We start from the raw sequence: 23,264 nt of genomic DNA, 5'->3' as shown, positions 1-23,264 counted from the left end.
TATGGGTGCATAAAGAAATTTCCTTTATTTAATTTATTTTCAAGTAATTAACCCAAGCGTGTGATTGGTATATAAACACTACAACAAATACACTTCAAATCAATATGGGAGTCTCATGGTAAACAACACCTTTCATTACACAATTTCAAATTGTGCATGCATTTTGAAACTTCGCCTTAATACCCTACCTTTTTCTATTGTTATTGATCCGAAAAACTGAGAAATTGTGAAAACTTAATTAGCAATAGGCATCTTTCTATATAATATTGGATGTTAGTTATAATAGAAAACTAAACAAAAAGAGAAAATCAATTTATAAAACAAAACAAAGAGAGGTACTAGGGACTTTTTCAAATTTTGTTTCCACTTTTAAGTTAATCATGTTGGTAAACATTTAACATGTAACGTAGCATTACTCTCTTTATCATATTTCAACAACTTCTTTCACCATGGTTACAGAAACCAAGCTTCAAGCTCTCTTTGTTCTAGTTACATGCATATTGATATGTTTCTTCATGAATGTGAGTGCTACCTATCAACAAGGTATTGATTTAAAACACAGACAAGCTGAGAGTAACAAGATGAGAATAAGAGTTGATCTACACGGTGGTGCTGCTTTTACGACTATTGACTATTACAGAAGCTCTCAATAGCATTCCACCACAAAATACTAGAAGAGTTATTTTATCCATTGCAACCGGTGTTTATTGGTAATCTAATCTCACTATAACTCAATTTATTACTTTTTTTTCATTTTATCTTTTAAATATTTTAGTATTTAGTTAAATAGTTTAAAATATTGTGATGTTTGATTGCTATCATGAATTATATGACTTGTGATGTTTCAGGGAGAAAATTGTGATCTCCAAAGCATATCCTTTCATAACATTTTTAGGAGATATAATTCCTCCAACAATTATATGGAATGATTCTAAAAGTACCATAGGAAATGATGGACAAAAGTTTGGAAACTTATAATAGTGCAATTGTTGCAGTGAGTGCGGATTATTTTATAGCCATCAACCTTAAATTTGAGGTACTAAGTTAAACTCATTAATCCAAACAATGCATATAGTTTTTTAAATTATATTATACTATCATATTTCATGTTAGTTTTTTAAATTTACTATACTATTATATTTCATGTTGATTTGTTTTAGTTACTGTTAAGGAGTACTTTGTAAAAAAAGAAGATGGTGTAACAAAATTATAATTTCAAAGTTCAATAAAAAATGATAAAAATAGTTACTCATGTAATTAAATTGCTTTTCAAAATAGAATACGGCATCATATTTTAAGTCAGAGATAGAACCGGCAGTTGCACTTCGCATTTCTGGAAACAAAGCCGCATTTTACAATTGCACATTTAGTGGACTTCAAGATACTCTATATGATCACAAAGGTATCCACTACTTCAATAATTGCTATATTCAGGGCTCCGTTGATTTTATCTTTGGCTCTGGAAGGTCTCTCTACGAGGTATTATTCTTGTTTAATTTTTCCTGAAGTGTTATTGAAATGTTCATTATAGTACTATTATATTGAAATATGGATTTGATGATGGTCTTAAACAAAAATATGATGATGGCCTAAAAGAAGGAATACATTTAACATTCTACAAATTTGTTTAAGATATAAATACTAATCTTAAATTTTGTCATTTATTTATTAAATTTTGAATAAATCTCGTGTATTTCGAAAGTGCACTTAGAAAAATATTTATAGAGAAAAGAGTTGTTCCTTAAAATAATAGATAACATTAACATAAAAATTCCCGCCCGATTCATTTGGGTTGATAGATTTTAATTCAATTGGCATGCAGAGCTGCATTCTAAATTCCATAGCCAACAAAGTGACCGCAATCACAGCTCAGAAACGTTCAATTTCGTCGTTAGATAGCGGATTTTCATTTAAAAATAGCATCGTAAAAGGAAGTGGCCAAGCTTATCTAGGGAGACCATGGGGAGAATACTCGAGGGTTATCTTTTCTAACACCTTCATGGATAATCTTGTTCTCCCTAAAGGATGGGAAGATACTATGGATGGCAGAGCAAACTACTCGTGATATTGGATTTCCATATTTTGACATTATGCACTCATCCGAACAAGTATTTCCATATCACGATATCGGTATTTTATTCTAGTTTACGTATTTTTTATTTTCCATTACATTTTGTCGAATAATAGGAGGTTTTAAAATAATGATATCATTGTTTTGAAAAAAATGAATCACTCAGAGCATATTTCGGATATGCATATCTAAAACTGGTTCATGGTGTTTTGGGAATATTAGGAGTGTTTTCCACCATATATGGGTGCATAAAGAAATTTCCTTTATTTAATTTATTTTCAAGTAATTAACCCAAGCGTGTGATTGGTATATAAACACTACAACAAATACACTTCAAATCAATGTGGGAGTCTCATGGTAAACAACACCTTCCATTACACAATTTCAAATTGTGCATGCATTTTGAAACTTCGCCTTAATACACTACCTTTTTCTATCGTTATTGATCCGAAAAACGGAGAAATTGTGAAAACTTAATTAGCAATAGGCATCTTTCTATATAATATTAGATGTTAGTTATAATAGAAAACTAAACAAAAAGAGAAAATCAATTTATAAAACAAAACAAAGAGAGGTACTAGGGACTTTTTCAAATTTTGTTTCCACTTTTAAGTTAATCATGTTGGTAAACATTTAACATGTAACGTAGCATTACTCTCTTTATCATATTTCAACAACTTCTTTCACCATGGTTACAGAAACCAAGCTTCAAGCTCTCTTTGTTCTAGTTACATGCATATTGATATGTTTCTTCATGAATGTGAGTGCTACCTATCAACAAGGTATTGATTTAAAACACAGACAAGCTGAGAGTAACAAGATGAGAATAAGAGTTGATCTACACGGTGGTGCTGCTTTTACGACTATTGACTATTACAGAAGCTCTCAATAGCATTCCACCACAAAATACTAGAAGAGTTATTTTATCCATTGCAACCGGTGTTTATTGGTAATCTAATCTCACTATAACTCAATTTATTACTTTTTTTTCATTTTATCTTTTAAATATTTTAGTATTTAGTTAAATAGTTTAAAATATTGTGATGTTTGATTGCTATCATGAATTATATGACTTGTGATGTTTCAAGGAGAAAATTGTGATCTCCAAAGCATATCCTTTCATAACATTTTTAGGAGATATAATTCCTCCAACAATTATATGGAATGATTCTTCAAGTATCAAAGGAAATGATGGACAAAAGTTTGGAAACTTATAATAGTGCAACTGTTGCAGTGAGTGCGGATTATTTTATAGCCATCAACCTTAAATTTGAGGTACTAAGTTAAACTCATTAATCCAAACAATGCATATAGTTTTTTAAATTATATTATACTATCATATTTCATGTTAGTTTTTTAAATTTACTATACTATTATATTTCATGTTGATTTGTTTTAGTTACTGTTAAGGAGTACTTTGTAAAAAAAGAAGATGGTGTAACAAAATTATAATTTCAAAGTTCAATAAAAAATGATAAAAATAGTTACTCATGTAATTAAATTGCTTTTCAAAATAGAATACGGCATCATATTTTAAGTCAGAGATAGAACCGGCAGTTGCACTTCGCATTTCTGGAAACAAAGCCGCATTTTACAATTACACATTTAGTGGACTTCAAGATACTCTATATGATCACAAAGGTATCCACTACTTCAATAATTTATATATTCAGCGCTCCGTTGATTTTATCTTTGGCTCTGGAAGGTCTCTCTACGACATATTATTCTTGCTTAATTTTTCCTGATGTGTTATTGAAATGTTCATTATACTACTATTATATTGAAATATGGATTTGATGATGGTCTTAAACAAAAATATGATGATGGCCTAAAAGAAGGAATACGTTTAACATTCTAAAAATTTGTTGAAGATATAAATACTAATCTTAAATTTTGTCATTTATCTATTAAATTTTGAATAAATCTCGTGTATTTCGAAAGTGCACTTAGAAAAATATGTATAGAGAAAAGAGTTGTTCCTTAAAATAATAGATAACATTAACATAAAAATTCCCACCCGATTCATTTGGGTTGATAGATTTTAATTCAATTGACATGCAGAGCTGCATTCTAAATTCCATAGCCAACAAAGTGACCGCAATCACAGCTCAGAAACGTTCAATTACGTCGTTAGATAGAGGATTTTCATTTAAAAATAGCATCGTAAAAGGCAGTGGCCGAGCTTATCTAGGGAGACCATGGGGAGAATACTCGAGGGTTATTTTTTCTAATACCTTCATGGATAATCTTGTGCTCCCTAAAGGATGGGAAGATACTATTGAATATTGATTGCAGAGCAAACTACTCGTGAGTATTACAATTGATATACTTTAATCAATTTCCTGCCTTCATACAAATTATTATTATGCATGCAATTAAGGACTAACTATAATTGTATGTATTTGTGTATAAAAAAATGCAGTAGCACAGTATATTATGGAGAGTATGAGTGCGCTGGACCTGGATCAAATTTCCTTGAAAGAGCTCCATGGGTACGGAAATTAAGTGATGAAGAGGTTCAACCATTTAATGGAGTTCATTTCATTGAAGGAGAGAATTGGCTCATAAGTCCTGGTTAACACTATTTCTCGTTACTTTAATGTATTTATCTCTTTAATTTTCTTTTAGATTCCAAACTCTTGTTCCATAAGATATGAAAGTATCTATCTATTATTAATTTATAAAAGCAAAAGTACTTGGAAATTATACTAAAAGACCTTTGAAAAAACTATTAAAACTTTTGTTATTCCATGGGTAGAAAAGACTTTTAGCAAAATAACTCAATGTTATTGATTTGACATTTATTATTGGTGATGTGTCACCCTCTTATTTTTTATTGGTATTTTATATTTATTTTTATTTTCCAAAATATATATTACAAAACCCTAATAACTATTAAATGTTAAATGTTAATGTTGCTATTAAATGTTAATTTGAATACATATATTTTTTCCATGATTTTGATCGATAGGTTATACGTTCTTTGTTGAAAACATAAAATCCTCCACTACCGAAAAATGCAATAACTCTTGACCTTTCAAATTTCTATACGGTTTCTTAGGTTTTATATATATATATATATATATATATATATATATATATATATATATATATATATATATATACTAAATCACTGAAATTCCACTCTTCACTTCATCTTTTTCAGGTTCTCAATTTTTCTGCATATTTGTTTTACAAGATGTATTTTGATTTTGATTTCGATTTTTAGTTTCGATTTTGATTTGCCAAATCAAGTGAATTTTGTTTTATTCTTGCAGCCTTTTAAGCATCAATATCACTTCTTCTTCATATCTATTTTTCAAGATGTACTATTTTTTTTGTCATTCCATATGTTTGTTGTTGCAAGTTTTTTTGTAATATAAACTCTTACAAGACCGAATTTGTTCCCTATTCCATCTCTTTGCGTGACTCTACATCACTGATGAATCCCTTTGTTTATTTTTTTCAATTTTAATCTATTTGTTGTTCTTGAAGAGTTTTACAATTTTTTTCTTTTTAAATCCATCGACTTTGTTATTTCGTTTTAGGGTTTGAAGCTCTATGAAGCCATAACCCATAGCTAAGCAAGGAATGGGCTAAGAAAGGAAGGTGAAGGATAGGAAACCTCCAAAGTTAGCGATTTGATTCACGGTACCTCTGGATTTCTCCATGTGATTTCTCCATTTATTGGGGTGAATTGGATAATTGGATTATAACTTTTTATTTCTGTTTTTATTTCTTATTATTTTAATTGTACATCTCTAAGCCTAAAATGTAGTCCGGAATACCAACCGAGTTTTTATTTTGGATTCTATTTTCTATCTTATAATTTTAATTGGATTTGTTGTATTTTCAGATGAAGTGACAAACCTAGGAAAATTATCAGAAATTGCGGTTTGTCCACAATCTGCTAATCTTTCGTGTGAAAATGTCCGTGTGAATGTTATGTTTCGTAGCAACTATCTATTAGGATTGTTTTTTTTTGGAATATTTGATTTTGATTATTGTCTTAAAACTAAATTGAGAATATTTTGAGGTTTATGAAATTACAATATTTTTGATTTGTTTATTTTGAGGTTTATGAAATTATAATTTTTTGATTTGTTTATTTTGAGGTTTATGAAATTATAATTTTTTGATTTGTTTTTTTGGCATTTAGTTGTTGATTAGAAGGAAATTCCATTTTCAAACACTACGTCAATGGGATCTTGATACGAACCGATTAATCCTGCAAATGCATTCACTGTGTAGATAATATCGTGTGTTGTGGGATGAACGTGCTTTCAATCTCCCAGTTGTCTATTCCTATTTTATTAGTGTATATCGCTATACTGTCTATACATATGATGTGTTGTTGTGAAATGAACGTGCTTTCCATCTCTCGATTGCCTATTCCTATTCTCTTAGTGTAGCCAATAAAGATTAATCAATTTATTTAATCTATTTTATTTTATTTCATATCATCAAATATTATAAGAGTCATTAATGAATTGTGGTAGTAATAAATACATAAAATCAAAAATATTAAATATATTTATAATTGTTATTAATTTAAAAATAACTTATGAATCAAATATAGTTTACCTAAATAATAGTTTAGGTAATATAACTTTTATTTTGAGACAAATGAATAGTATAATAAATATAATTTTGATATATGTTTTTAAATTAGATCAAAAAATGTTAGTGTTTTTTTATGATAAAATTGTATCATTTATACTAAAAAAATGTTATAAGTGTTTGTATATGATAAAAGAACATGAGAAAATTATGATAGAAACATACATAAATTTGTTATGAAAAATATGAATTTATCATTCTTTTTACATTTCTACAATTATATATTATCATTTTATTTAATTAGTACACATAATATAAAGTTTTATCACCGCATCAAAAGTAAGTTTTGCCTCTTTATTAAAGCGTAAAAAATAGAATACATTAATTGTAATAATTTTAACTATTATAATAATATACATTAAATATATAAACTTTTAAGCATTTGACGGGAGCTGTCATACATTTTAGGTTTTGAAAAATGAGCTAATATCTCAAGGTTTTTCTAACCTATGCAACATTGCATAGGATAAGAGACAATTAATACACCACTTAGAAAATATAAAAGATTACTTTTTAAGAAAAAAATAATTAATATGAAAATTTATATGGAAAGAAATCATATCTCAAATAGGTTTAATAAATTTTATTAAATTTATATGAAAATAGGTTTTCTTAATTAAATTTTTTTTAACTTATAAAATTATATTTTTTATATTATAATAATATACATTAAACGTAGAAACTTTTAAGTATTTGATGGGAGCTGTCATACATTTTAGGTTTGGGAAAATGGGTTAATATCTCAAATAGGTTTAATAAATTTTTAGAATTAAATCATTTGAATTCAATTGGGGTTTGTTAACTCATCTGAATCGACGGGTAGATGTGAACGTATCTATGAGATATCAGCTATTGACTGATCATTTTAATGTCTATCTTTTAACTATTTTTTTTGTTATTGTTTTATAAAATTGAAGTTATAAAAATAATTGTATGATTTATTATAAATCAATGCTTAAAAGTTGATATATGTTATTAGTATATAATTGAAACTACGTGAATATTTTTGAACGGTTATTATAATTATCCATCTGAAAACATGGTGTCATCCTTAACCATTTTTCCTTCTCCTGTTTTTAGTCATGGACAATTGTATATTGCTATTTCAGTTACTACTAAAAATGGTCTTAAATTTGCATTTCACAAAATCCTTAACCATTTTTCCTTCTCCTGTTTTTTTCAAAGTTTTACAAAATCGATATCTTATTTTATACATTTCACAATGCTGGTATATGATGCAGATTGATGTTATTGACTGGTTCCGATTATTTAAGAAGATAGCATTTGAAATTTGTGTCATCTATATGTTTATTATTTTTACTTTAAGAGTTAAAAATTTAGATGTATTATTAGCTCTTTCATTGTTAACTATAATGTTTTTGGGATTAACATAGACAAAAATTTGATTGCATTTTGGTTAAATATATATGTTTGATATAAATAAAGGCACTTTACAAGTCATAATTAAATACATGTAATGTGAAATTCCGACGAGACCCGTGTGACCTACTAGTTGATATAATATAATTGTTATTATGTAATTTGTTTTGCTAATTTGCTTTTCGAATTATATAATATGTTTTAGAACTGTGAAGAACTTTGCATAAAATAATAGACAATCTTTTTTCAAGTGTCTTCTATGCTAAGGCAACATATTTCTCAGCCTTTGGACACATGATTTTGAAATGTTGCCTATACTATAAGAGTAAGAAAGGAGAGCTTTTTTCCAGCGCATACAAAATCTATTAAAGAGAACATAACTCGAACTATAAAATATTTGTAGAGGCTTAACTGAGTTTATTTATGACACAAGCACATAATGAGCCAGTTTCAAGCAACAGTTATATATTTACTTACATTGTTACATGTTAAATATGTAGAATTGCAAATAAAACAAAATTTTGTAAAAATTCCACTATATTGAAAGCTTAAACTGTTGAGTTAAAGTTCTTGCAAAGTTTGATAGTCCAAAGTCCAGCTGATGAGCTTGCAGATGGTTCTTTAAAATTAAAACTAGAGTTTCAGCCTAGAATCACAAGTTTAACATGATCATGCTTCTGAATTGTCACCATCATAATAATCATAAATAGTTTAAACATTCACAACATGAAGAAAGAGAGATCCAATCCCTAACCAAATCTAAAATCATAATCAAATTTTTCAACATAACTAAATATAGTTGATGCACTACTACTAATATTTGAACAGTCTATCTTTACACTACTACTTCAACCCTGTCCCTAAAGAAAGTTTTACATTCCAGCTCATATCAAGGATGAAAATACAACAGAGATTTCCCATGGCTAAAGCATTGAAAATTGAAATTCATCATGAAATGTTGTGATACAACAGCCTCTGATTATATTTGAACAAGCTAATTACTAACTTAATAATGCCTTAAAATATAAAAATAGATTATTTTAAGGAATATACATAAAAGCTCTATTGGACAGTTTTGAGAAAACACAAGCCTTGAATGCAGGACTGTTATCACTATTAATAATCAAGAAAAACCTTTTTACGGATTGTCGGCGTTGAGATTATTTGGACATGATAATTCAAACACAGTATATGTATGACTGATAATTAAGGCAGCTAACCTATCAGAACAGGTCAAAACAGACAAGATAAAATCAAATCAGAAACATCATCAAATTATAAGCATTCACAGCATCAAATAAATAAAGAATCAAGTTCTATGCAATGTTAAAATGAATTGAAATAATATCATAAATGCTTCCAAATATTGAATCAGAAAACATGTAAATATGACTTGAAAATATGAGAAGTAAATAAAGAAAGTACCTGCAAATGCGAGATTCAAGCATAAAATGCTTCCAAATATATAAGTCGTTACCTCTTCCACGTACGACTTTGAGGATGAGAGCGAGCGTTTGCAACTACGGCGAAAGAGAGCGTGAGGGTTTGGTGTTTTTCTTTAATTCAATTCAACGGCTAGGATATAAAACCCCATAATAGGTGGCTTAAATTTAATCAATCTTCCTCTCTTCCTAACAATCCAACAACAATACTTTCAACAACAAGTCAACAACATAATAACACAGTGAAACAAACAAACCGAAACACAGGAAGAAAAAAGAACCGATCTAAGTAGAAGAGGAGGAGAAGGGGAAAGAAACCGACGAACGCTCGCCTCGCACTCAACCGGATCCAGCCAAGCCGCGACCACCATCACCGGCTACCACCTTGCAACGCATTCCGTTCAACTCCACGCATTCTCCACTTTCGTCACTATTTTGGAGAGGAATCGTGTTTCACCAAAGGAGATAAAAGAAAATTTGTTTATGTTGAAGAAGTGTTGTTGTTTTCGGTTTTGATTTGGCAAAAAGAGAGAAGATCAGTCGTTGCTATCGTTTTCGGTTTCTGAAAGTGGAGAAAAAGGATAAAGCTGTTTCTGAAAGTGAAGCGGATGAAATCCTAGTAACGTTGTTTTTTTTCTCTTTTCATTAAACTTTTTTATTTTTTAAATTATTTCTTTATTTATTTAGTTTATTTAATATTCTTTTTTTTTATTTTTTTATTAAGAAATACTGGCATGGAAACATACCTAAGGCGTATGTGCTTCTTTCACTGATGTAAAGATTATTCTCTAAAATAATTTTTCCAAAATTATATTTTTTAGAATATTTCAAAAAAGTGTTTCGTTATTAATTTGAGAATATTTTTTTAAATAATTAAGTTTTTCAGAAAAATTACGCAAATAATCAAAATTTTAAATTAATTACACAAGTGGCCAATTTTTCACTCTTTTTACGCATTGTCGTCACCTTAGTGGCGACTACACTTATAACTTATATTTAGGACAAGTCGTCAATGTAGGTGGCAACTACATTGGTTTTTAGGGCAAGTCGCCACTCCTAGTGGCGACTACATTGTTTTTGTTTTTTTCTATAAATACCAAGGTCATTCTTCCACTAAACTTCACTTATTTCTTCGTCAATTTTCTCGATTTCTTTGTTGTACTCACTTGCTTACTTTTTATGACACATGTTATCGCGCACACACACACACACTTGAGGTAACCATGATTGATTGCTTAAGTTGTTGTTGAAATATGCAAAGGAATGGAAATGGTATTGACTAAAATTGTCAAGGTACTCAATCTCCCTTCCAATCTCTTTTATCTTTGTGCTTGGTATTGTTAAACTTTTGCACCCCACTTGTTTTTGAAAATGGTTTTGTATTGTTAAAGCTCAACCTTTTTAAAATCAACCCTTGGTTTTGTATTGTCAAAGCCCAACCAACTTCTTTTAAACCCTGGCCTTGTATTGTTAAAGCTTGGCTCATTTTATTAAAACTTGTTAAGTATTGTTAAAGCTTAACATTTTAAAAACCCGTTGAGTATTGTTAAGGCTCAGCACCCAAAAATATTTTGTCACTTGACCCTTTTATTTTCCTTTTAGAGGACTACAAAAGCTCTGACTTCCCTACTGCACTTAAGGGGTATGTAGGCCTGAGACGCAATGTCTTACCGAGCTCACTTTTAAAACTTTCTTTTCCCATCCTCCCACTCTATTTAAACAAAAAACACAAAGGCATTTTATAACACCAACAATAATTATATTTTCAAAGAGGTTCCTATGGAGTACCATAGATGTGAGGGGTGCTTAAAACCTTCCCCTTGCATAACCAACCCCCCGTACCCAAATCTCTGATAAGTTTATTAGTTTGATTTTAAAAACTTTTGTGGGTTTTATTCGCTCTTTCTCCCATTTCCTTTGGAAACATTAAAGCGTGGTGGCGACTCTATTTAAAATATATGAGCTAAGTCAATTCAATGGCTTTAGTCTCACAAAGTTCACCGCTACAAGCTTATCTATGCTTTGAACGTCACACAAAACGGAGTCTAGAAACTCAAGTTACGTCATTTACAAATTTTCTTGGTTCGGGCCCCATTCTCCCTGTGAGCTCCCTTGTTCGACCGGTGACAACATGAAACTCCACATCAAAGAACAACTGCGGAAGATTGGATATCCCAAACAGCCGACATGAAACTGCCTTCTTAATCGGTTAAGACAAAGGGTACTCCAAAGAAATTGAAGCCTACACCAAATGACAACTCTACTAACGGTCTCCTTCTTATTGTGAGCACGTCGATAAAAAATTTCCTGACTCACCGACTCTTAAATCTTAAAAATCTCAAACAAGTTCAAACAAAGGAGCTCGCATAAGCAAACCGCCTCCGACACCTATTCAGCCTAAAATTCCAATCATCGAAGAGATGCCTATTCCACCAAAAATTCCATTCATCAAAGAGATGCCGGTTTTTATGCACAAATACATCGAGCGGATCGTCAATGTTGTGGGGGACAGTAATTGCGATTATCGGGTCGTCTCATCGTTGCTTGGTAACGGAGAGGATAGTGATATGCTTGTCCATCATCAACTTATCCAAGAGTTGAAGACGCATAAAGACTCGTACACACGTTTATATGGGCGCTTATGCACCAGTGTCAAAATGGATGAGATTCCCGTAAATGGAACATCTTATTGCATGTGCGCAGGATAAGATGTGCATTGACTTGACGCGTTATGGTTTTTCTGAAACCTTTTTCCCCCTCCGCACCGCACCACCTACAAATCCAAATGATCGCATCATGAGTATTGGATGGCTTTCAAAATCGAGTCATTTTGTGTAAGTTTACTTGAAATCGGGATGCCTCATACCACATATGTCACAGGAATGGGCGATTCATCATACCGAAGATGCGGAGACATGGACGGATCTTTTTGTTGATAGGATGCACGAATTCAAAAGATTGAACAACAACGAAAAGGAATCGAATACGAAAAAGTCAAAATTAGAGCCACCAATAGATTTAGCTGACGACTGTTCTTTTGATGTGTTTTGTAGTTTCAAAGTGTAATATATGCACTCTTTAACATTGCAATGTAATCATTTTTTGTCAATTATAAAATTTAATGGAAGGTTTAGTATGTGTTTATGTCTTTTTAAATTTTGGACTGCATTATCAGTATGTTCTGCTAAATAAACTAACAGAGAAAGTTATGTATGTGTATCTACGGAAGGTTCAAAATTTACAAATTGTGGGTTTTTTCCGTAGGTACACCTACGTAAAACAAAATATCTAGGTTCCTTCTATGGATATACATACGGAACGTTCTGTGACAGAAAATGGGTGGTCCATATTCACCTAAGCTTTTTATATATTTGGGGTTTCTAATGTTGTATTTCACACAAACACAAAAATGTCTCAATATGAATACAACATCTGTTGGTATGTCGCAAGTGTCTCCTACTTTAACGGCGGAACACCCGGACGAACGTTCAAACTGCACGAATACACCTCGCTTGACGATATCATTGACGAAATCCACTACCGCCTATCTTACTGTGACAAACGAAAGGTTGTGAAGCTTGAGTATCGTTCACCTTCATTTGACAACGGAGGGAACTTCATTTACAGCAACTTTGAGCTCAAGAACCGAGAGGATGTTTGGCGATGTGGCGAACGTAATATGGTTTCGAAGAGAAAATCCTGCTCGAATTCGTAGAGACGGTCAAGGCCGGTCCCGACTTTTTAGAGGCCCAGGACATATAAAAAAAAGATCCTTAATAAAAAAATTGAATTTTTACTCTCCTCCAAAATGAAAAAGAATTTCGAAGATAAGATCAAAATATAAGAGTTATAATAAATAAATAATGAAAATAAATTAAAATAGAAATATAAAGCTTATAATAAATAAATATTGAAAATAAAATTTAATTATTTTATAATTAAAATTTTTATGAAAAAAATAAGAATTAAAAAAACCGTAAGGAGCTGAAATTCGAACTAGTGACAATAAGTTTACAAGGCAAAGTCTTAATCATTGGACTATAAACGACAGTTGTTTATTAATTTCTCTAATATATATATATATATATATATATATATATATATATATATATATATATATATATATATATATATATATATATATATATATATATATATATATATATATATATATATATATATATATATATATATATATATATATATATATATAATTGAGGCCCTGGGCTGTGGACCTGCTTGCCCGGGCCTAAGGTCGGCACTTGCGATGGTGCAAAGAACGGTCGGGCAAATTTTAGAGATTTGCAAGCGTCCATTGGACTATTGAAATGTAATATATTTGTTGTTGAAATTAACGATGTTGATGTAATGCCGATATTAATCTATGAATGTTGTTTTTATCGTTGTAATGTTGATTTTCTGGTTTTTTGAATCTAGTTTATCTCGTAGATATACATACGGAAGTGTTCCATATATGCATCTACGGAATGTTTTCACACAAATCTAAAAAAAAGCGCTTCCGAAGCTACATCTACGAAAACATAAGGGAGATTTTGGAAGCACACATGATGCCTAAGAATCCCAAGGAATATAATAAGATATTCTCAAAATTTACTCACTATTGTGATTTTTATCGACACAAATTATATACTACATTACAAAGTATTTCATGCTCAACAGAGGAATTCATTTAATATATCTAATGGATCGTACTTCTCAGTGCCTATCATATGTGTGCTATCATGAATCGCTTTGCCTGTTAGAGTCTATCATATGTGTGCTACCATGAATCGCTTTACGCGCCTCCATCATTTTCTTATATTGGACTTCTTTCTTGCCTTTTTCTCTCCTCGGTGGGATTTGTTACGACTTGGCCTTCAACCCATATTAATCATTTAGAAATTTCTCATTACACCTCTATACCTTTTCAGACACCTCTGATTTAATTACTCTTTTACTACTAGAATTCGGACATGCATCTCCTAAACGCACCACGTTTTGTTTTTTTAGAGGTGTCTTTAGAGATGCATCTCTGTATTCACTTTTTTTCAAAATCAGGCGTGTTTCGGATATGCATCTCCAAATAATTTTTTTTTTAATTTTGGATATGAATAGGTGTGATTGCACCAACAGTTTTGAATAACTGTGATTGCACCGACAATTTATATGGCCCATACGGAATCCTCAGCACTATAAATAAGAGTCATATGTTGTTGAGAAAAACATCAGATTTCCAAAATGCCTTTATAATTTTTTTGGTAGATGCAGTTGTTTACTTCACTGGAAAGAAAGATCCTATGAAGTTTTTCATTTCGGATGGATGCTGGAACCTTGAGGCACTGACATCCTGGTTGAATGAAAAATTGTCTGAAACTAATAATAGAGTGATCAGTAAGATCTGTACCGTGATGACTGGAGCATGGATGTTAATAGAAGGGTAAGTTACAACATTGTTGACTTGAAGTGCGATGCCGATATGAAGATCATGTGGAAATCATACCGCTGTAAGATAACTAAGGGGCCAATCGAGTTTGAAGTGAACCTCATAAGATATATCTACGACGTCATGAAGATGCTTGAACGTCCATAATCATCTGCTAGAGTCTAAATTTTAATGTTTTAATGTTGTAATGTTTTAAGAGATGTTTGTTACAATTATTCCCAAAATGTTATGTTTCCAAACTATGTTATAATAAAGTACGCTGGTGATAACAAAAGTTAACTTTGATAATAATTATTTTTAGAAATTTTGAATTTTTTTAATTACCAACAAAGTTTTTCAAAAGTATATTAAAATATTTAAATACTTTTTTATTTTTTTAAGTGTGTATATATATATATATATATATATATATATATATATATATATAATTAATATTATAATTAATACAATTGATACACTTTGATTTTAATTTTTTTAATAAATATTACGTTATTTTGGAATTAAATCTGCGAAATATCCCAAGACCAAAATATTGGAATATCTCAAAAATGCATCTCCGGAAACACCTTAATGAGGTGCATTCGGAGATGCATCTGTAGCGGTGAAAATGTGACTCGAGCGTTTATCGCGCGCTCAAAGTACAACAGAGTCGCCACCGAACTTTATTTATTCCAAGAAGGAAAGGGAAAATATCGATAAAACCCACGAGATAAAGAAAAATGGATAAGATGGTCGTTCGTAACCAAATTAGGGTTCGGGAGTCGGTTAAGCAAGGGGAAGGTATTAGCACCCCTCACTTCCATCGTACTCGATGGGACCCATTTAGTTAGTTTCGTGTTTGAGTGTTAGTGTAATATTTGTGTTCTTTAGCTTATTAATCGAGAAAAAGACGAAAGAAATGTTTTTGAGGGTTTTTATTATTATGAGGAAAAAAGAAAAGATTTTTTATTATTATGCTCGCCAAGACGTTTGTATCTTGTGCCTACGTATTCCCTAGTGCAATGGGAAAGTCAGAGCAATCGTAGTTCGGGCGAAGAACCACGAAAGTTTGTTAGTTGATTTTAGCGAGAGGTACTCGATCGCTTTCAAATGGAAATACTACACGCACATGGATATTAGATCACTACAAGAATGGATAACTAAATCAAGATAAGACATGATTTTGGCCATCATCGCATTCGAGTGGAAGATATTCGATCTTCACATGTGGAAGTATGTTCGTATTGAAAATTGGATAAGTGTCTCGGTTATGAAAAGAGTTTTAAAAGCCATAAGGCAAAAAAAGGTTGAATGAAATTGAGATTGTATTTTTAAAAGGGACATTTAGCAAAGGATTGAGCATAGGTGTTCACCTAGCGCGTCTTTACCCAAGGTATTGAACAGGAGCGAACCCCATTGTCACTTGTTGTCCAAATTAATTTATTCAAAAGATCAAGGTATTCATGAGGTGTGCACCCCTTATCACTTAACCTCTTGGTTTGCTTAAAGTGTTTTAATTCAAAAGATCAAGGTGTTCAAGAGGTGTGCACCCCTTGTCACAGGATCTTTCGGTTTGATTAAAAAAGATTCGAAAGATCAAGGTATTCAAGAGGTGTGCACTTCTTGTCACAGGATCTTTCGATTTGATTAATGTGTTTTAGTTTCAAAAGATCAAGGTATTCAAGAGGTGTGCACCCCTTGTCACAGGATCTTTCGGTTTGATTAAAAAAGATTCGAAAGATCAAGGTATTCAAGAGGTGTGCACTTCTTGTCACAGGATCTTTCGATTTGATTAATGTGTTTTAGTTTCAAAAGATCAAGGTATTCAAGAGGTGTTCACCCCTTGTCACAGGATCTTTTGGTTTGATTAAAAAAGATTCGAAAGATCAAGGTATTCAAGAGGTGTGCACTTCTTGTCACAGGATCTTTCGATTTGATTAATGTGTTTTAGTTTCAAAAGATCAAGGTATTCAAGAGGTGTGCACCCCTTGTCACTTAATCATTTTGACTTGATTAAAAAAGATTCGAAAGATCAAGGTATTCAAGAGGTGTTCACCCCTTGTCACAGGATCTTTCGGTTTGATTAAGGTGTTTTGACTCAAAGGATCAAGGTATTCAAGAGGTGTTCACTTCTTGTCACTTGATCGCTTTGATTTGATTAATGAAAGGTTAAAAAGTGTTAATCCAAAAGAATCGAGGTATTCAAGAGGTGTACACCCCTTGTCACACGATCTTTCGGTATGGTTTAAAGAAAGTTTTTAAAAGAAGAAACTCGACGTTGGATCGAGAAATTTTTTGTATTGACTTGGCGTTGGACCAAAGTTTATTTATTTTTGAATCGAGATTAATCTAATATTTTTGAGATTTTTATATGAAAATAAGGTTTAAACTTGAATCAAAATCTTTATTTAAATATACTAGAAAAAATAATTAATAGAATGAATATAACATGGAAATAATTGAAACAAAATTAAATGAGTTTGAAAAGAATGAAACGGGGGTATGGAGCAATAGTAATGGGGTTAAGGCCCAAGAAATTAAAATAAAAAAATCTAACAGCAAGAAATAAAAAAAGTTAGTGGGGCCGGACCCGGGTCGACCCATGACCCATCTCATTTACTTTAAACAAAACGGGTTCAGGGAACCCTAAATCTAATGAGGCCAACTGCAACAACGCAAACGCATTCCTCTTTGTATAACGCTCTCACAAACCTCTCTTCCTCACTCGCTATTTCTTCTTCTCTAATCGTTCTGCATTTTCGACAAACAGATCTCTCAAACTCTCAATCGGTTCTCTCGTGTTTTTCAATAAAGAACACTAACAAGAAAATCAATATGAAAGCTCACACACACATCATCAAAACGAAATCTCAAACACAACAATCTTCACTAGTTCAGAATTCAAGCATTCAAATAAAGTTTCAGTTTCAATTAACAACATCAACAAATTGCAAGTGGAAAAGATTTCTACAATAACACCGAATGAGAGCGAAAGAGGAATACCGACTCCGAATGTTATCGGAGGTGAAGACGTTCCCAGGTAAATCGTTCTTCTTCGATTCGAGTCTGCGCTGTGATTTTACTTCTGTCTGCTGTGAAATGTTGCGATGTTGCGTTGGTCCAGAGTTGATTTTGAGGGTTGGTTGAAGGAATTGTGGGTTCATGAGTGTGAGTGTGTTGTGCGTGTGGTTCTGAGCTGAATGAGTGAAGGTGAGGTTGAAAAGCTTGCGTCTTCGCTGTGTGTACAAGTGTGGTCGGTTTGTGTGAGTTGAGTCGCAGGGTCGCGGTTCTGGTGAGGTTAATGAGGGATGTTGAGTAAATGGTTTGATGCAGGTATGTGATTAAGGTTGTTCTAAGGTATGCAATGAAAGTTTGTTGAAGAAAGTATGATGTGCTTTGAGTGAATCTTTTTTTGGGTGTTCTTTGAGGTTAGATGAGTGTATGAGGAGAGGGTCAAGGATTATACCGTTGCTGTGGCTTTTGTGTGGGGGTGAAGGTTTGTGGTCGAACCGAATGCAGGTTGAAGGGTTTATTTGAGCATAGTTTTTTTTGGAATTTTCGTGTGGCCTTTTTTCCTCCCCTTTTTGTGGCTGATATCCCCAATATATAACGTAGAGAAAAGTGACAATTGGGGGGAAAATGTTGTTGAAATTTGAACACTTATGGAAACTGATTTCTTGCTTTTGTTTATGCAGATTTGTTGTTCCATTTTGATGCAATATTTGGCATGGCATGGGGAGCAGCAAGTTGGTGGGATAGTGATATAGCATGGCAGAAGAAACAGGGCGTGGGATAGGGTGCAAGCAGAAGAAGACAAACTCTTTTTTTTTGTTAAAATTGTATCATTTTTGTTTGTTTTTGTTTACTGTAAAAAAAAATGATAAGTGGACTTTATAAAACCAATTTGGGCCTAAACAACAAAAAGCCTTCTTATTTTTTATCTAAACTAATAATAAACAATCAAAAGTAATAAATAAACAAAATAAACAAAAGTAATCAAAATTTAAACTAAAACTCTAAAACTAATTTTTTTTTTTTTTAATACTTTTTAATAAGAAAGGTAATGATAAGAAAAACTAAACTCTATGGAAAGTAAAAAGTAAAAAAAAGTTCGATAACAAAGTAACTTGACTAAAAAATATGTGAAATATAAGTTGTTTTTGTTGACTTTGATGAAAGTCGATATGCAACGATGCGATGAATGAATGATGAATGCGCATGAAACATGAATGTGATTTGACAAAATGAATGAAATATTGTAGGTCAAAAATTGGGGTGCGACAGATGCCCCTATTTAATTTTCTTCTATCGAAGATATGAAGAGACTTAAATACAAAGTACACAATTTTTGTCCTTCATATGCAAATGAAATGCAGTGCATGGACCTTTTTGTTATTTGAATGCAATATGATATGAGACATATGTTGAACTTTGTGGGGAATATAGTGCCACAAGAGACAAACTATTGATGGAGAAACTCGGAAAAGATGGATAAAACTCCGGGTAGGAAAATAGTAGGAATGTCTAAGGGTGGCATTAGATGACTGGCTTTGAATGGCGGTGAAAGGTTATGACATCCGATAACAGGCTTCAGATGGTAATGAAAGACTACGACATCCGATAACAGGCTTTGGATGGCAATGAAAGATTATGATATCCAATAACAGGCTTTGGACGACAATGAAAGGTTAGGACATCTGATAACAGGCTTCAGATGGCAATGACATCCGATAACAGGCTTTGGATGACAAAGGATATTTATGACATCTGATAACAGGCCTCAGATGGCAATGAAAGATTATGACATCCGATAACAGGCTTCGAATGACAATGAAAGATTATGACATCTGATAACAGGCCTCAGATGGCAATAAGATTATGACATCCAATAACAGGCTTTGGATGAAAGAAAGATTATGACATCTGATAACAGGCTTCAGATGGAAATGACATCCAATAACAGGCTTTGGGCGACAACGAAAGATTATAAATCCAATGACTAGCTTTGGGTGAAAGGACAAACAATGTTTTGGTAGATGCCAAGTAAGTTGGGTTTTGATCTCAAGGTAAAGATGTAAATGAGTATGAATTTTGTTTAGATGCATGATTTTTTTGAATTTTCTATGCATGATATGTGAATGATGAATGTAATGCAATTGATTATGACAACTGAGATAGACTCTTTTGTGAGGGAAGATTGGAACTTTGATTCCTCAACACAAGAACATTGCCAAGTTGGTTTTGTCACACTGATGATCCCTTTTGGGAAAGACTGATAAACTGCTCGGGGATCGCTGAAGAAAACTGCCCCTGATTGACTGCTTGTTAACTGATCCTGGCTTCAGTTTCTTGAAATGAATGTTGGTAATTCTTGCCCCTAGTATAACTTTTGAATAACAAGATCTTGAAGTAACTTGCCCCTGATAGGATCACTGATCAAGTCTCTTGAATTTGAAACTTCCTTGAAAGATGAGTACTTGCAAATAAAATGTTTATTCGAAATGGTAAATTTAATGCAATGCTCAAAGCATATTTTGAAATCAAAGTCATTGTAGGAAATGTTATTGATGTAGAGAAAAATGAATCAGAGGTCCAAACACAGTTGTCTAGACATTCAAATTGATGGATAAAGCAAAAGGTATGGTAAAACAAACGATTTGCAAAGATCTTTAGGAGTCAGGTTAACGCAACCTTGTTGTAATATGCTTTCAAAATAAACCTTGCTTCAATTAGGTCTTTTGAAGGTTGTAACGTGACTTGGTTCACAGTTTATGAAACAAAGGATATAGGCTCAAAGTATATTTGTACCCACCCATTCTTCGTGATAATCTCCAATCCTACGCTCAGTTAACTCAAATTATGCATTCAGGCTCCAAGAGGTTTTTGGAATTGCACCTATTCATGATGACAGTTTAAAGGCCAAGGGAAACCTTGAGATGGCAATCACTTCTTCCTTTTGATAGTCACAACATTTTGTGGTCGTTCAAGGAATTTATTGACTTCTCTTTTTTGCTTTATGTCCCTAACTTTTGCCTGAACTGTTTCTTTTTGAGGATTACAGTCAGCGGGATGCCCCAATTTTGCCTAAGTCTCCTTCATAGGTTTTGACTTAGCGGGCTTTTTCTTTGAATATTTTTTGATATTGGAAAGATAGTGACTGCCTTGATAATGATTAATGATAACCATCTCGGTCAATTTTGATTGAAACCCTTATTGAAAGGTGTACTTAATGATTTTATTGAATTTGAATGCACAGGTAAATTAACTGAGACCTACCCTGCCCCAGGTTAAAATTGCGGTTTTTTCGTTTTAAAAAAAAGAAACTCCAACTTCGAAGGCTCAAAGGGGTTGACTAGGGATTAACTTCCTTATTTCTCCAGTGTTTGGGGATTGAAACAATGCCTGTACATCATCAACAAAGTTTATCCAAAAGCATACAATTCAACAACTTGGGTATTTTATTCTCATCATCCTCCCTCCAATCTTTGCATAAAGAAAAAGAACAAGAGATATATTTTTGTTTTTTTTTGAAAGATAAAGCATAAAGAAACACACAATGGATGTAAATGGATTGATTCAAATATGTAATGCTCATTTCATTAAAATTAACATTTTGAAACAAAACAACATTCAATGCAGTACACAATACAACACAAAGAATTTGCAAACAGAAGGAAACAAGGCCTAGTGACATAATCAGAGACGAGGATGAACAATCCTATCTTATATATGGGCTCTTCAATTGGATAACTTGTATCCTTAACAAATCTTGGCCTCGTTGAAGTTCTTTCACAGTCTTCAGATTCATGCCTCTAGTTCAATGTGTTGAGGATTCAACTTGACGGTAGACCACTTGAGGATGAAGACAGACGAAATGAGTCTTTTGTTGACAGCTTGAATGCATGAATGCAGATGCATGATTTGATTTTTTTTTATATATTTATTATTTTTTTTACAAGCAGGAATGATGCAATGTCATATGATAGGGAATGCAACACGATGCTATACATAGACTAAATTAAAATGATAAATGTAAATGGATAAGAGAATTTACTGAGGAAAGCTCCTTAAAATAAGACAGTTCTATGTTCTTTTACCCAAGAATCCCCTCACAAGGTTAGCTCTAAGGTTTTTGATAGTAGAGATACCTACATCACCATAGATGGAACGGGTTCTAAAGGTCCTTGGAGTTAGCGACGAAATCAGATTTCGGTCATGCGATGGGTGAACCATCTTATGACAAATCTCATGACTAAGTCTCCTCCAAGTGGGGTTTTCGTATTAGCCATTCAAGGTGTTCACCTTGGGGACTAGCACCACACAACCACCTCCTAACTTATGTTTTTCTCTTGTTTTTCAAAAGCTCGGGTTGAGAGCTTCACTCAAGTATCATTCCCATACCCACAAATGAGTATATACAGAAATAAATAAAAAGCGATAAAGCAAGAGTAAATGAACATAAATAATACAAGAATAAATATAAAGAACATAAGCATAAAAGACACAAGAATAAACAAACAAAAGAAAACACTCAAACATAAATCAAACTAAACTAGGGTTGACCCTCTTAGGATTGTATATCCCCAGCAGAGTCGCCACTTTCTGTAGCGGTGAAAATGTGACTCGAGCGTTTATCGCGCGCTCAAAGTACAACAGAGTCGCCACCGAACTTTATTTATTCCAAGAAGGAAAGGGAAAATATCGATAAAACCCACGAGATAAAGAAAAATGGATAAGATGGTCGTTCGTAACCAAATTAGGGTTCGGGAGTCGGTTAAGCAAGGGGAAGGTATTAGCACCTCTCACTTCCATCGTACTCGATGGGACCCATTTAGTTAGTTTCGTGTTTGAGTGTTAGTGTAATATTTGTGTTCTTTAGCTTATTAATCGAGAAAAGACGAAAGAAATGTTTTTGAGGGTTTTTATTATTATGAGGAAAAAAGAAAAGATTTTTTATTATTATGCTCGCCAAGACGTTTGTATCTTGTGCCTACGTATTCCCTAGTGCAATGGGAAAGTCAGAGCAATCGTAGTTCGGGCGAAGAACCACGAAAGTTTGTTAGTTGATTTTAGCGAGAGGTACTCGATCGCTTTCAAATGGAAATACTACACGCACATGGATATTAGATCACTACAAGAATGGATAACTAAATCAAGATAAGACATGATTTTGGCCATCATCGCATTCGAGTGGAAGATATTCGATCTTCACATGTGGAAGTATGTTCGTATTGAAAATTGGATAAGTGTCTCGGTTATGAAAAGAGTTTTAAAAGCCATAAGGCAAAAAAAGGTTGAATGAAATTGAGATTGTATTTTTAAAAGGGAC

The 23,264-nt window shown here is 32.4% G+C and overlaps 2 pseudogenes; both read left to right on the top strand.

Annotated features, from left to right (window-relative positions):
- The first annotated feature begins 104 nt into the window (after nucleotides 1–104).
- On the top strand, nucleotides 105–2,065 carry LOC131659211 (pectinesterase QRT1-like; annotated as a pseudogene).
- A 694-nt stretch (nucleotides 2,066–2,759) lies between these two features.
- LOC131659210 (probable pectinesterase 53) lies at nucleotides 2,760–4,650 on the top strand (annotated as a pseudogene).
- The last annotated feature ends 18,614 nt before the right edge of the window (nucleotides 4,651–23,264 follow it).

The sequence above is a fragment of the Vicia villosa genome, linkage group LG3 (assembly GCF_029867415.1).
Source record: "Vicia villosa cultivar HV-30 ecotype Madison, WI linkage group LG3, Vvil1.0, whole genome shotgun sequence".
NCBI lineage: Eukaryota > Viridiplantae > Streptophyta > Magnoliopsida > Fabales > Fabaceae > Vicia > Vicia villosa.
The sequence above is the reverse complement of the archived record's forward strand: the minus strand, read 5'-3'. Positions and strand labels throughout refer to the sequence as shown.